We start from the raw sequence: 14,401 nt of genomic DNA on the forward strand, positions 1-14,401 counted from the left end.
GAGTTCAAGCCACTTGTCGGAGTAAAAATCATGTACCAAATTATTGTCCCATAAATACAAAGAGTTGAATGAAAATGGCTATATCATATCCTTTTGATGAAAATGTAATTATTTTCCCAACAATTTGTACACAATTGAAAGTTTACTGAATTGTATTGTAGAGAAAACAGTACTTTGCTTTAAAGATGATCTCAAATGCTAAGTGATTTCGTGTTATTAGAAATAGAGAAGTCCAAAAAAGGAGTAAATTTTCTTTGAGGAGTGAGGAGTCACTGATGGTGAAGTTGGTTTTGGATATATTGAAAATGAGTTAATAAGACATTGTGTTGCAGTCTGTCAGACAGATAGCACAGGTCTGAGTGTTTATAGGGATGTTAGGGTTGTTTATATCAGTAATTTAGAGGGATAGTTCAAAATCTGGACATAGATGGATTTATGAAGAAGAGAAGGTATGGAATGAACTGGGGCATAACAAAACTGTTGACTTGACTCATTATTTACAGAGTGGAAATTTAAAAGACAGCAGAGGATGCTGATGATGTGATCAGAGAAGATGTAATCATTATGAATATAATGATATTCATATCAGAATATCATTCTGATATGACCCTTCAGTTGGGACCAGAGGATAAAGTAAGGCCTTGCGATCTGGGCAATTCTCTTTGGAACAGGGATCTGAAATGCTAGTGAGGTAGGAAGGGAAGCAAAGCCAAAAGCATGTTGATGGTTTTGAAAATAGAGACGAACAAAAGGATCACAAGGACTTGATAAGGACAAAGAAAGTTAATAGGAATTGGACGGGTGAAACGATATTTCAGTCAGAAAGGAACATTTCACAGGTGGAGATCTTAGAGGCAGAACTCAGAGTCTATACAGACACTTGATGTGCTCAGTAGTAGAAGGGAAGGGGCCACTCCTCAGTCCTCAGGGCTGGAAGCACTGGTGTTTGAGCCCTCAAGAGAGATAGGGGATATTTTAAGAAGCTTTGCTGTAAGTCTGTATGCCTCTAACCGTTGCTTTGGGGTCAGCAGGCAGTGCATGCCACATCATTTGAGGTAGGAATCTTGGAGGAAGGAAACAGGTCATGGTTTACTTGTGAATGATCAATTATAGTCTTTTTCTTCTTTGCAAAAATGTTTTTTTCTTTGTAGTAGAAGCAGTCAACAATTATTGAATATCAGTGTTAATATAATTTTTATAATCAGCATAGTCATGGAAGTAAATGAAATAAAGATTGTCTCTTAATGTTTATGTATATAAAGGACTTAGTTTCATCAACATTAAAAAGAAGATTTAAATATCTGTTCTGTAATTTTATGCTAAGTACAGAAAGATGACAGTAATGACCTGCCATCAGTTGAACATGAATTTTAATATATATTTCTTGTAGTAGAGATGGATTTCTGAGTTCTCTAATTTGAAATTAATTAAATCTGCTCATTAACAGTCTGTTATGTGAGAGGTCATATTGAGAGCAGAAACTGCTGGCTTAAATAATATTTACTGTAATATTCTTATGGAGTCTTTTTTAGGATAAAATGAGATAATTGTTATAAAAAAGTCTTCTGAAACAAGTCCAAATTAATGTAAGTTGTAACTGTTATAGGCCCACATGGGACTAGGACCATGGATAAGGTCATAATTTACATTTTAAATGAAATATTTAGTATGGTATTTAAATGTTTCTAATGTAATAAATGACAAATAAATAAAAAATATTTGTTTTGGTATTCATCAGTTTAGCTTTATTATTTTAAGTAACTCCCTATACCAGTAATACTAGTAATGATTTATTGAAAATTAAGTAACTTATTTTTCTTTTCAACTGTTTTAATATCTTTTTGAATCTGTTTTTCATCAGCACCTGCCTCCTCACATGATAAAATTATCTATAATTGACCTTATTTGAGGATTATAGTGAGGCAGTCAGGTCCTTTAAGTTAAGATATAGATGAGAAAATTTAACATGAAACGCTAATGGAGTGAATATAGATACAAAGAAGAAAAAAGGTCTGAGGACTGAGTCCTAGAGTCCTAGAGATTTGGAAGTAGAGAAGTTGCGAAGGAGGCAGGAGGAAAGCCAGGAACTTGAGGTTTCCCGAAAGCCACAATAAGTGATTTCAAGGAATAGACAACTGTTAAGAGGTTTAGTGAAAGACTTCAGAATTAACCACTAGATATAGCAGATAATTGACCTTAGTCAGATGGTTTGATACAGTGCTGGAAATGAAAGCCCAAATAGGACAGATTTAAGTGAGAATTGCAGGAGAGAAATCAGAGAACTAATTCAAAGAATTTTGCCAAAAAGGAGAGCCTAGAAGTCAGGAAGTGAGGGATTAAATGGCTAAAGGCAGAAATAGGACCAAGAGAAGTTTGTTTTTGTTGTGGCTGTTTTTTTTTTTAAGATGGATGAAATTATAGCATGTCTCTGTATTGATGACAGTGATCTAGTAGAGGGAAAACAGTGATGTAGAAGAAAGAGGGGATAATTAATCCCTACTGCTTAAATAAGATTTGGGAACTGGCCTGGAACTTTGCCACCACGTGAAATGGTTTCTGTGGAGAAATTTTTCACTTCGACATAGGCAGATTACAAATGACTAGTTACCCAATTCATCTGCTGTTTTATAGTTGTAGATTACTTTTAGTGATGAGAAGGAAATTGTTAAAGGCCACATACCAGTATTGTGATAACTGCATTTATTTTCAAGTAAAGAATAGGATAGATAATAATATGCTGATAGAAGATAGCAGATCTTACTAATCTACTTGAGTTTGTCTGAATTTGCACTGTTTTAATCCATTAGTCTTAAAGATTTTTTGCTTGCACATTTCCAGAAAGAAAATGTATTCTTTTACACATTGAAGTTAAGTAGTATAATGTTACTGTTGTAAGTTTAAATCATTTTCTTGTTAATAGGTAATAGCAAATAAGCATTTATAGCAGGATATGAGCATTAACTATATTGGAATAAATGGTTATTGCTATTTGAGAGCTTTTGAGAGCTATATTGGAATATAACTGATGTACAATTGGATAAGTTTTGACTTATGTATACGCTTTGAAATCATCATTACAATCAATATAATGACCCCCCACCACCACCACCAATTTTCTGTTCTTCTTTTGTAATTCCTGCGTCCTGTCTTTCCTTACTCCTTCCATCAATCCCAATCCCTACCCTAAGCAACCACTAATCTGCTGTCTGGCATAATAGGTTGGTGTGTATTTTCTTAAACTTTATATGAATAGAATCATACAGTGTAGAGTCTTTTTTGTTTGGCTGCTTTCATTTAGTGTAATGACTTTAAAATTTATCTGTGTTTTCATATCCGTCATTAGTTCATTTTTTACTGGACACTATCCTATTTTATAAACATTGTTCCAGTGGATAACAGTTTGTTTTTAATTAGTCTGTTGGTGATCATTTGGGTTTCCAGGTTTTGATTATTACAAATACAGCTGCTGTGAGTGTTCAAAGAAAGTACCAAGGTGTCTTTCAAAGTGGTGATGTCATTTTATAGTATTTCTATAAGCAGAGTAGGAGTTCAGTTGCTCTACATTCTTGCCATTTTAGTTTTAGCTATTCTTTTTTTTTTAATTTTTATTTTTACTTTATTTTGCTTTATAATACTGTATTGGTTTTGCCATACATTGACATGAATCAGCCACGGGTATACATGAGTTCCCAATCCTGAACCCCCCTCCCACCTCCCACCCCATATCATCTCTCTGGATCATCCCTGTGCACCAGCTCCAAGCATCCTGTATCCTGTATGGAACATAGACTGGCGATTCGTTTCTTACATATACATGTATATGTATAGTATACATGTTTCAATGCCATTCTCCCAAATCATCCCACCCTCTCCCTCTCCCACAGAGTCTAAAAGTCCGTTCTATACATCTGTGTCTCTTTTGCTGTCTCGCATAGCCATTCTAATAGGTGTGTAGTTGTATCTCCTTGTGACTTTAATTTGTGTTTTCCTAAAGACTAATGAGGGCTTCCCAGGTGGCTCAGCTTGCAGAGAATCTGCCTGCAATGTGGGAGACCTGGGTTTGATCCCTGGGTTGGGAAGATCCCCTGGAGAATCGAAAGGCTACCCAACTCCAGTAATCTGTCCTGGAGAATTCCATGGGCTGTATAGTCCATGGGGTTGCAAAAAGTCTGACATGACTGAGCGACTTTCACTTTTAAAGACTAATGTTGATCATCTTTTTAAATACCATTTGTATATTTTCTTTTGTGAAATATCTGTTCGAATATCTGGATGTTGACCTTTGGTTTGTTTTCTAATTGAATTTTATTGTCTTTATTTGTGTTAGTTGCTCAGTCGTGTCAGATTCTTTGCCGACCCCATGGACTGTAGCCCACTAGGCTTCTCTGTCCATAGGATTTTCCGGGTGGAGTAGGTTGCCATTCCCTTCACCAGGGACTCTTCCCGGATTGAACCCAGGTCTCTTGAATTGCAGGCAGATTCTTTACCATCTAAGCCGCCAAGAAAGGTTTCTTCATTCTAGATACATCAAATATGTGATTTACAAATATTTTCTTTTGAAAAAGCAGAAGTTCTTAATTTTGATGAATTCTAGTTCAAAAATTTCTTTTTTTTATGGATTGTGCTATTGGTGTTACTTCTAAGAAATCTATGCCTAAGTCAAGGCAGTAAAAATTTTCTTTTTTCTCGAAGTCTTATAGTTTTACATTCTACATTTAGACTCATTTGTACATGGTAAGAGGTCAGGATCTAAGTTGTTGTTGTTGTTGTTTTTTTTTAATAGCAATATCCAATTGTTGTAGCACCATTAAAAAAAAAAAAAGAATGTCAACTTTGCATCTGTGGAAGAAATCAGTTGACCAAATAATTCATCAGTTGGATTATTTCTGGATTCTTTTCTGTTCTAGTGGATATTTGTCTATCTTCATACCGATACTACACTACCTAGCATAGTGTGGCTTTATAATAAGTATTGAAGTCAAGTAGTGTAAATCCCTTAATACTGCATTTCGTTTTCAAAGCACACTGTATTTCTTCTTTTTTGTTTGTTTCTTTTTTAATTTTTTTTTTTAACTTTAATGTATTTCTTCTTTTGTGAGGTTCACTAAACCTTGTGTCTTTTCAGGATTTTTCCATTTCATGTAAGATGTGGAATTTATTAGTATAAGTTGTATAATATTTCCTAACGGTTCTTTTAATATCTGTAGAGTCTATAGTGATAGCATTTCTATCATGCCTCAGATACTGTCAATTTATATTCTTTTCATATGCCACCCTTCCCCATCAGCCTGGCTAGTGGGTTGTCGTTTTTATTAAAGTTCTCATTATTTTTCTGTTCCAATGACTTTTGCTCTCACCTTCACTATTTCCTCTGTTTTGCTTACTTCCAGTTTAATTTGCTTTATTTTTTCTAGCTTGTTGAGGTGAAAATAGTTGAGGCCATTCATTTAAGACCTTTCTTGTTTTCCAGTGTAGACATTTTAATGCTATAATTTTCCCTTTATGTACTGCTGCTTTAGCTGCTTCCCTCATACATTATGATACTTTTGTTTTTATTTTCATTCAATTCAAAATAACTGTTTTTTCCCTTTTTATTTCTTCTTTGATTGGAGTTATTTGGAAATACATTTCCTAGCCTTCAACTATTTGAGGATTTTCCATATATCATTTTGTTGTGATTGCTAATGTAATTAGATTGTGGCCAGAAAACATACCTAGTAGGATTTAAATCCTTTTACATTTATTCTTACTTATTTTATGACTTAAACGTGGTCTCTCTTGGTAAATGTTATTTGTATACTTGTAATACTTAAAATTTTGTTTTGTATTGTTTTGGGATAGGATGTTCTATAAAGTTCAGTTATCAAGTTGGTTGATGGTGTTCTTCTAGACATCTCTGTGCTTCCTGTCTACTTGGTCTATTAGTGATTGAAAGATGTTGAAATTTTTAGCTGTATCTATGGACTTTTCTGTATTGTACTTCTGTTACTTTTTACTTTATTGAATCTATTTATTTGTAAAGTAAATAGACATTTTAGATTATGATGTATACATGATGAATTGACAGCTTTGTTAGTATGAATGATTCCCTTTATCTCTGGTAATATCCATTCTCTAAAATCAATTTTGTCTGATATTAATGTAGTCACTCCAGCTTTTTTTTTTTCTTTAGCATGGTATATCTTGTTCTATCCTTTTACTTTTAACCTTTTTGTGTATTCATATTTAAAATTGTTTCTCATAGGCAGCATGTGACTGGGTCTTGTTTTTTTAATTCAGTCTTACAATTTCTGCCTTTTAATTGGCATGTTCAGATCATTTATGGTTAATGTGATTATTGATGACAGAGTTTAAATCTACCATTTTGTTATTTTCTTTTTGTTGTAACTGTTCATAAATGTCTTATTTCCCTTTTTATTTTCTTTTAGTGTGAGTAAATGTTAAAATATTTATTTATGGCTGTGCTGGGTCTTCATTGCTCTGTGGATTTTTATCTAACTGTGGTGGGTGAACTGGGGCTACTCTCCACTCGTAGTGCACAGGCTTCTTGTTGCAGAGCACGTGATTTCGGGCACGTGGGCTTTGGGAGTTGTGGGGTGGCCCCCAGTGAGTGGGCTCAGTGGTTGTGGTTCCTGGGCTCTAGAGTGCAGGCTCAATAGTTGTGGCTCACAGACTTTGTTGCTCCGTGGCATGTGGGATCTTCCCAGACCAGGGATCAAACCCATGTCTCCTGCATTGGCAGGCAGATTCTTTACCGCTGAGCCACCTGGGAAGCCTGAGTAATGTTTTTAACGATTCTGTTTTTTCTCCTTTGTTGGCTTAATAGCTATAACTCCCTGTGATATTTTAGTATTTGTTTTAGAGTTTTAAGTATACATTGTTAACTTATCATAGCTTACTTTTAGGTGGAATGGTGAATTTTTCACAAATCAGTTCAACTTTCAGATTTTGTCACCACAAGTTCATATTCATTTGGACTCTGGAGTCATTGCTGCTGCTAAGTCGCTTCAGTCGTGTCCAACTCTGTGCGACCCCATAGACGGCAGCCCACCAGGCTCCCCCATCCCTGGGATTCTCCAGGCAAGAACACTGGAGTGGGTTGCCATTTCCTTCTCCAATGCATGCAAGTGAAAAGTGAAAGTGAAGTCACTCAGTCTTGTCTGACTCTTCATGACTCCATGGACTGCAGCCTACCAGGCTCCTCCGTCCATGGGATTTTCCAGGCAGGAGTACTGGGGTGGGTTGCCATTGCCTTCTCCAGGAGTCATATCTACCTGGATTCAAATCCCAGCCATGATACTTGGTGTAGAAGGTACACTTTCTATACCATAGTCTTCTTATCTGTAAAATGGAATTAAACTCTTCCATAGAATGGTACCTGACATACAGTAAGCACTATAATTTGTAGCTGCTTTTATTAAAAATTATGTTGATGAAAATCTCTTATGAATTCTAGCTACCTTGACATCATCATTCTTCTCCCATCACCCTAGTGAAAGTACCTATTCTTTAGATTAGTCATTTGTCTGCTACGCTTCTGCCTTTCCCAATTTGAATCAATCCTCTTGCCAAGTTAATCTTTCTTCAATATAACACCAGTCTTATCACATCATTTCTCAGTTCAAAACTATTTCCACCTGACTGCTCACTTCCTCCAGAATTAAGAACAAACTCTTCATCCTGACAAGCAACATAGCCCATTGTATCTGTCTTCATCTTTCCTTTTCTTTCACTACTGTTTTACTTTTAGTCTATATAATTCAGTCAAACTGCAGTCTCTTTCTTCTCCAAATATAGTTTCCTGTCTCTGAATTTGTTGTTGCTGTTTTGTATGTCCCTATAAAATTTTTGAGAGCAAGTACGTCTGAAAATTACTTTTTGTACCAGTGTTCACCGGTCATAATCCTTTACATCTTTGAAGGCTCCCATCAAATGTTGGGTTGGCCAAAAAGTGTATTTGGGTTTTTGTAAGATGTTGTATAAAAACCCAAGCGAACTTTTTGGCCAGCCCAATACTATTTATTTCACTGAGCTTTTCCTGATACTTAACTGGTTGTGGTTTTTCCATTCATTATATTTCTATAATCCCCCTGTGCTTTTCTTGTATCACTAGCCTTGTACTACCTTTGTTTATACAGGTCCAAAGTTCCCTCTCTGTAGTTCTAAAGTTCAAAAGACTCTGAAAACTAAGTTTCTCTTTAAAAAAAAAAAACAACTAAACTAATTTAGTGGCTCTGGTGGGCAAAATGATAGCCCCCGAAGAGGTCCATATCCTAATCCTGGAACCCGTAAACATTACATTACTTGGTAAAAGGGGCTTTGCAGAGATGATTAAATTAAAGATCTTGCAATGGGGAGATTAGCTTGGATTACCCAGATGGGCTCAGTGTAATCCCAAGAGTCCTTATGAAAGGAAGAGGGAGGCAAGAGAGTCAGAGAAGAAAATGACATGGCAGAAGTAGAGATTAGAGTGATGGGATTGCTAATTATTAGATGAAAGGCCAGGAGCCAAGGAAAGCAAACAGCATCCAGAAGTCAGGCAGGGCAAAAAACAGATTCTCTTGTGGATCCTCTAGAAAGAGACCAGCTTTGTAGACATCTTGGCTTTAGCACAAGGACAGTTGTGACTTCTAGATCTAAAAGATAATAAATTTGTACTGTGTAAGGCACTACATTTATGGTAATTTGCTATAGCAGCAGTTGAAAACTCACATAGTATTAAAATTTGACCTGAATGGATACGAGGCTATTTATAGTCTATATTTATACCAGTTGGTAAATATTCATACATTTCACTATGAATAAAAGTAATAATGTTGGATCCTAGGGTGCCTACCTGGACCTTACTGAATGATTTCTTAATATACAGTATATATACTATATTACCTTTCTAAAATCTGAGAAATTCTAAATTCTGAAACATATTTTTCCCCCCATGGGTTTTAAAAAAAAGTTTGTGGACCTAACGTCATTTACACTAATAGTGTCTCTTTTCCTCTAAAAGATTTTAAACTGCATGAGGGCAGAAATTAAAACTTATTATTCATCTTTGTGTCTCCCAGTTCAATAACTTTCAGGAAATATGTGTGAAAAAAATATTTTTGAATTAACCTTAAGTATTTGTGAACATTGTGGTGAGTATAAAGTTGTGGGAGACCTGTCCCAAATCATCTCAGATCCTAGTGAGGGATATAAGTCATGTATTGGCTCATAATGAGACACTACAATGTAAGTAACATACAAATAGCATCAGAAAAGGACTGAAGTAATCTGAAAGTTCCACTAAGGAGGTGCTTTTTTTTAGCTGTTACAGTGACTACCATTTGTATAACATCTACTGTACTAGGTTCTTAATGTTCATGACTAAATCCCCACGAAAATCTTATGATAAAACAGATACTTAGGGATATTACATAACTCAGTCCTAAAAGTGAGTGGATTGAGATTTGGTTCATCCTTCAAGGAGAGAATGGCATGAACAGAAAGTAGTTGGATCATAAGTTCAGAAAACTAGATTCTTTTAAAGAGTTTATTTACATAATACTGTAATTGATCTAAAATAGAGGTCTCTGTTAAATAAAGTGTTAAGTCTCTGGTTGCTGGGATGTGGGATAATTTTATTTTCATGTTTGTGAATATTTTTCAAATTTTCTTCAAGAAACATACCAATTATATAACTGGCAGCAATAAACATTATTTCACATGATTAAAAGACAAGTATATTTTTTCTGAATATAGTTGGAAAAACAGTTGATGCTAGCTACTGTTTGGTATAGTTTTTTAATTTAGTGAGCTATCTAAACTTACTTTACTTTAAAGTAACTGACCTTAGCAATTCCCTCTTTCAACTGCTTGTAGAGAACCATCATTTAAAAATGTGTTTTAGCATTAGTTACTGCCTTTATGCCAGAAACACTGTAATTGTGTCTTTGGAAATACACTGTATTGTGTTTGAAATTAGTATATAAATTCCATCTCTGTGTATTTCAGCAACCTAGTATTTAATGTGAAAAATGTTCCTGTAGAGAAATAGAAGAGGTGAGGAAAGCCTATTGTGAAAAGTCACACTAGCAGCAATATGGTTATTCCTGTGTTTGCAAGAAGTAAATTGCTGAAAATCTACCTGGATACTCTAGGCACATGGGAGCTAGGTTTTATTTGTTATGTATGTATGTGCTTAGTCATGTCCAACTCTTTGCAACCCAATGGACTGTAGCCCGCCAGGCTCCTCTGTCCTTAATAATCTAAGATGATGGTAACAAGTACTTATTTTAGGCAATAAATTTTATCTTTACATGGGGTGTTGACACTGGAAACATTTTCATTTTCATTCACTCTAGTAAATTTAGTTTTGTCCATCCTTCTTTTACTATCTGCAGTTATTGGCAAATAAACCAATATGGTGCCATGCAAAAATTAGATATTGATTATTTAAAAACTATTTATTGAACACTTGTGTGTAGCAAGCAGTATGCTAAATATTTGTATAGTAAATGAATGAAACAGTTTGTACTCTCATGGAACTTACAGGCTGGTAGGAAGGATATAACCAGTAGATAAACAAGTAAATATGTATTTATAAATTGAAAACATGCTATGAGGGAAACAAATAGGAACCATAATAGGATAAGAAGGGGACCTATGTAAGAGGAGTTTGAAAGGGCCTTTTGAGCAACAAGAAATGAAAAGAGGCCAGTGATGCCAAGAGGGAACGGTGCATACAAAGGCCCTACAGTGGAAAAGAGCTTGGTGGGAAAGGAAAAGGTTGGTGTGACTGGAGCAACAAAGAGAAGGGTTAAAGGTGAGAATGGAAAGGTCTTAAAGGCTACAGTGAAGAGAGTACATTTAGAACAGGGAAGCTGTTGGGAGGGTTTCAAGCAGAAGAAATAATGTAATCAGACATATTTTAAGAGTATCTTGAGCTCCTCTAAGAAGACAATAATGGACGCAGAGAGATGAAATGAGTGTAAGTTATGCTCTGAACAGGAGATGGTAGCGGCTTGGTTCAACATGGTGTTAGTGAATTAGTAGATATATATTTTGAAGGTAGAATCAACCAAGATGTGGGGGATGAATAGACATAGGAGTCAGAAGGATTAATAGGCTTCTGACCACGATAATTAAATGCATATTTGTGAATATCTGTTCATACATATAGGTGATGCAGTTTGTTAAACTTGGTATTCCATTAGCTATTGAAGGGTTTAATGGTAAAAAGGAATATATTTTCATTAAAATAGTAGATCCCAGAAATTTCTCTGAAAATAAATGCTTCCCTTATAAAACTTATTTCTTCAAGAGAGGGATCTTAACAGAAAGTTTTTTAATATAGTTTATAAAAGCTGATTATCTTGTATCTTCAGTATATAGTACAGTGACTGACATAGACAACAGACATTCAGTAGTGATTCATTGAATAAATTCTTCATTTAGAAAGAAAAATAATGTTCCCAGAATCAAACTGAAACAAAATGGTACCTGTGCCATGAAGCAGTTTTTCATTAAAGTTGACCACAGGTGATTTGTTAGGTTAACTAGACTGTGAGAAAGAAATCAAGCAAATATGGTTTAAACTTATATCTCAAATCAAAAAATATTTTTTTCTGTGATATTATGTAGAAGCTACTTTATGGAGGTGTTATAGGATCTTTAGGATCTTGGGATCAATTTCTGGACAACATGGGATGAATAGAAAAGCATTGAACTAGGTAGGACCTAGGAAACCTGATTTCCAGTTTTGACTCTGCTACGTATAAGTAATAATACTTGGGGCTAGTTACTAGCTCCCTACACTTCAGATTCTCCACAAAAATAGTAATAGTCTATATCTCTCTTGAGGACCTTTTTGTAATGATTTAATATAATGATCAGAGAAGGCAACGGCATCCCACTCCAGTACTCTTGCCTGGAAAATCCCATGGATGAAGGAGCCTGGTAGGCTGCAGTCCATGGGGTCGCTGAGAGTCGGACATGACTGAGCAACTTCACTTCCCCTTTTCACTTTCATGCATTGGAGAAGGAAATGGCAACCCACTCCAGTGTTCTTGCCTGGAGAATCCCAGGGACGGGGGAGCCTGGTGGGCTGCTGTCTATGGGGTCGCACAGAGTCAGACATGACTGAAGTGACTTAGCAAATATAATGATTAAATACATAAACATTTACATCTACGTATATATAGCATTTAAAAGACCTTTATGGTACCCAGTATATAGGTCTCTGGATAAATTGCAAACTGACCACACTAAGCAGCTCCTTGACTTTGTTTCTCTGTCCTTTAAGTGTTGGTTTGCCTGATGATGTGCTATGGCTAATAAACTCAGTGGAGGTTATGTTTGGTGAGTTCTGAGCCTGGGCGTTAAGAGGCGTTGCATGTTTCCATATGTAGTCAAATCTAGGCTAGCCAGATAGATGATGAGAGATCCTTTGGAATAGAGACAGCCATCCCAGCTGAGCCATCTTAGACCAGCCTGTCTACCTGGCAGCTGTCCACAGCATATGAATGAGCCTGGCCAAGATCAGCAGAACTGTTCAGCTGAGCATAGCCTAAATTGCTGACTCAGAATTGGTTGTTATTTTAAGCTACTAATTTTTGAGGTGGTTTTGTTATGTAACAAAAGCCAGTTGATGTAATCAGTGTCCTTAGTAAATCTTACTAAATTAATACAAAAATAGAATTTATTGGGGTGCTGTTATTTACCAGACACTTAAAAATTTTTACATGTAGTTCTCGTTTCTAATTCTTAAAACTGTTCTTAGTAATCTTTTGATTAGTGTGATTGAATTTTAGTCTCCCTGACCCAAAGTCCATGCCCTGTCCAATAAGCCATGCTGCTGCTGCTGCTACTGCTAAGTCGCTTCAGTCGTGTCCGACTCTGTGTGACCCCGTAAGCGACAGCCCACCAGGCTCCTCCGTCTCTGGGATTCTCCAGGCAAGAACACTGGAGTGGGTTGCCATTTCCTTCTCCACTACGTGAAAGTGAAGTCGCTCAGTCGTGTCCGACTCTGTGCGACCCCATGGACTGTAGCCCACCAGGCTCCTCCATCGATGGGATTTTCCAGGCAAGAGTACTGGAGTGGGGTGCCATTGCATTCTCCACTTGAACTGCTCAAATGAATCAAATCAGCGTCCAGAGGACACAGATGGTGAAGAGGGCAATGGTAAGGGCGATCAGCCCCAAGGCCTCCAGATGGCTGTGGAGCCGGAGGTGGTCCTGGGCCCCCCGCAGGCATAGCCAGCCTGAGATAGCGGCCAGTGGCATGATGAACAGGAGCACACCACGTCACAGCACAGCGTCCACTTCTCTGTCCGAGGCCCAGGGTCCTTCAGCCACTCTGTGAGAGATCTGGACCGCTTCTCCACTGCAAACTCTGTATGGCACAGCTCGCAGTAGCTGGTGTTGGACGAGGAAAGCCACCTCTCCAGACAGCTCTTGTGCACAGCGCCCAGCGTGCCAGTGCACCCACATGGAGACAGTAGGCTCTCCCCATATGCCCTCTCATGGCAGATCCGGCAGAAGGGACCATCGCTTTGTGTGTCCAAGGCCCGGATGACAGTCGAGAGGAGCCAGCCATCCCTTGAAGTCACCTGGGCCACATACTGGGATGGCCCGAGGCCTGTGGCCTCCACGACCTCAGAGAAGGCAGGGCTATCAGAGCAGTCACACAGGGAGCCGGGGAGGTGACAACAGTCATGTTACCTCTCAAATGAGATTATTTAGGAATGTTTTATAAGCTTAACACTATAAAGTGTTACAGTAGATGAAATTAATATAGCATATATAGTGTCCTTTCAGATTGTAAAGAAAAATATTCAGATTTCCTTAGCCAGTGGAGGCTTACTCCAGACTAGGGTTGCAAAGAGGCTGAGTAGACATACAGCCCCCTGGATCCTAGTGGTTACAGAATAAGGATTTATATTGTTCAGGATGTATTAGCAGCTTTAGTGACCAGTTTTTCAGTGTTTATGTTAACATTCCTGTTACCTAATAAAGGATTTGAATTTGTCACTGCCTTCCATGGAGTTGTCCATTAGGGCAGAGTTTTGTGCCATGTCACTTTATAGATGACAGGCCTTCCCTGTGTCTTGTCATGAGCGTCCCTGGTAGCTCAGCTGGTAAAGAATCTGCATGTAATGCGGGAGGCCCAGGTTTGATTCCTGGATCGGGAAGATCCCCTGGAGAAGGGAACTGCTACCCACTCCAGTATTCTGGCCTGGAGAGTTCCATGGACTGTATAGTCCATGGTGTCACAAAGAGTCGGACACAACTGAGCGACTTTCACGTCACTTATGTCTTGTATGTGGCTGCACGCTTGCTAAGTCGCTTCAGTTGTGTCCATCTCTTTGTGACTCTATGGACCTGTAGGCTGCCAGGTTTCTCTGACCATGGAATTCTCCATGCC

At 37.4% G+C, this 14,401-nt stretch overlaps 1 protein-coding gene and 1 pseudogene across 3 annotated transcripts in view; one reads left to right on the forward strand and one right to left on the reverse strand.

Annotated features, from left to right (window-relative positions):
- WASF1 (WASP family member 1) overlaps window positions 1–14,401 on the forward strand; it is a 124,288-nt gene that overhangs the window by 67,187 nt on the left and 42,700 nt on the right. The gene's annotated exons all lie outside the window — the stretch shown is intronic.
- Window positions 13,102–13,694, reverse strand: LOC105609798 (E3 ubiquitin-protein ligase MARCHF2-like; annotated as a pseudogene).

Source organism: Ovis aries, chromosome 8 (assembly GCF_016772045.2).
Source record: "Ovis aries strain OAR_USU_Benz2616 breed Rambouillet chromosome 8, ARS-UI_Ramb_v3.0, whole genome shotgun sequence".
Classification (NCBI taxonomy): Eukaryota; Metazoa; Chordata; class Mammalia; order Artiodactyla; family Bovidae; genus Ovis; species Ovis aries.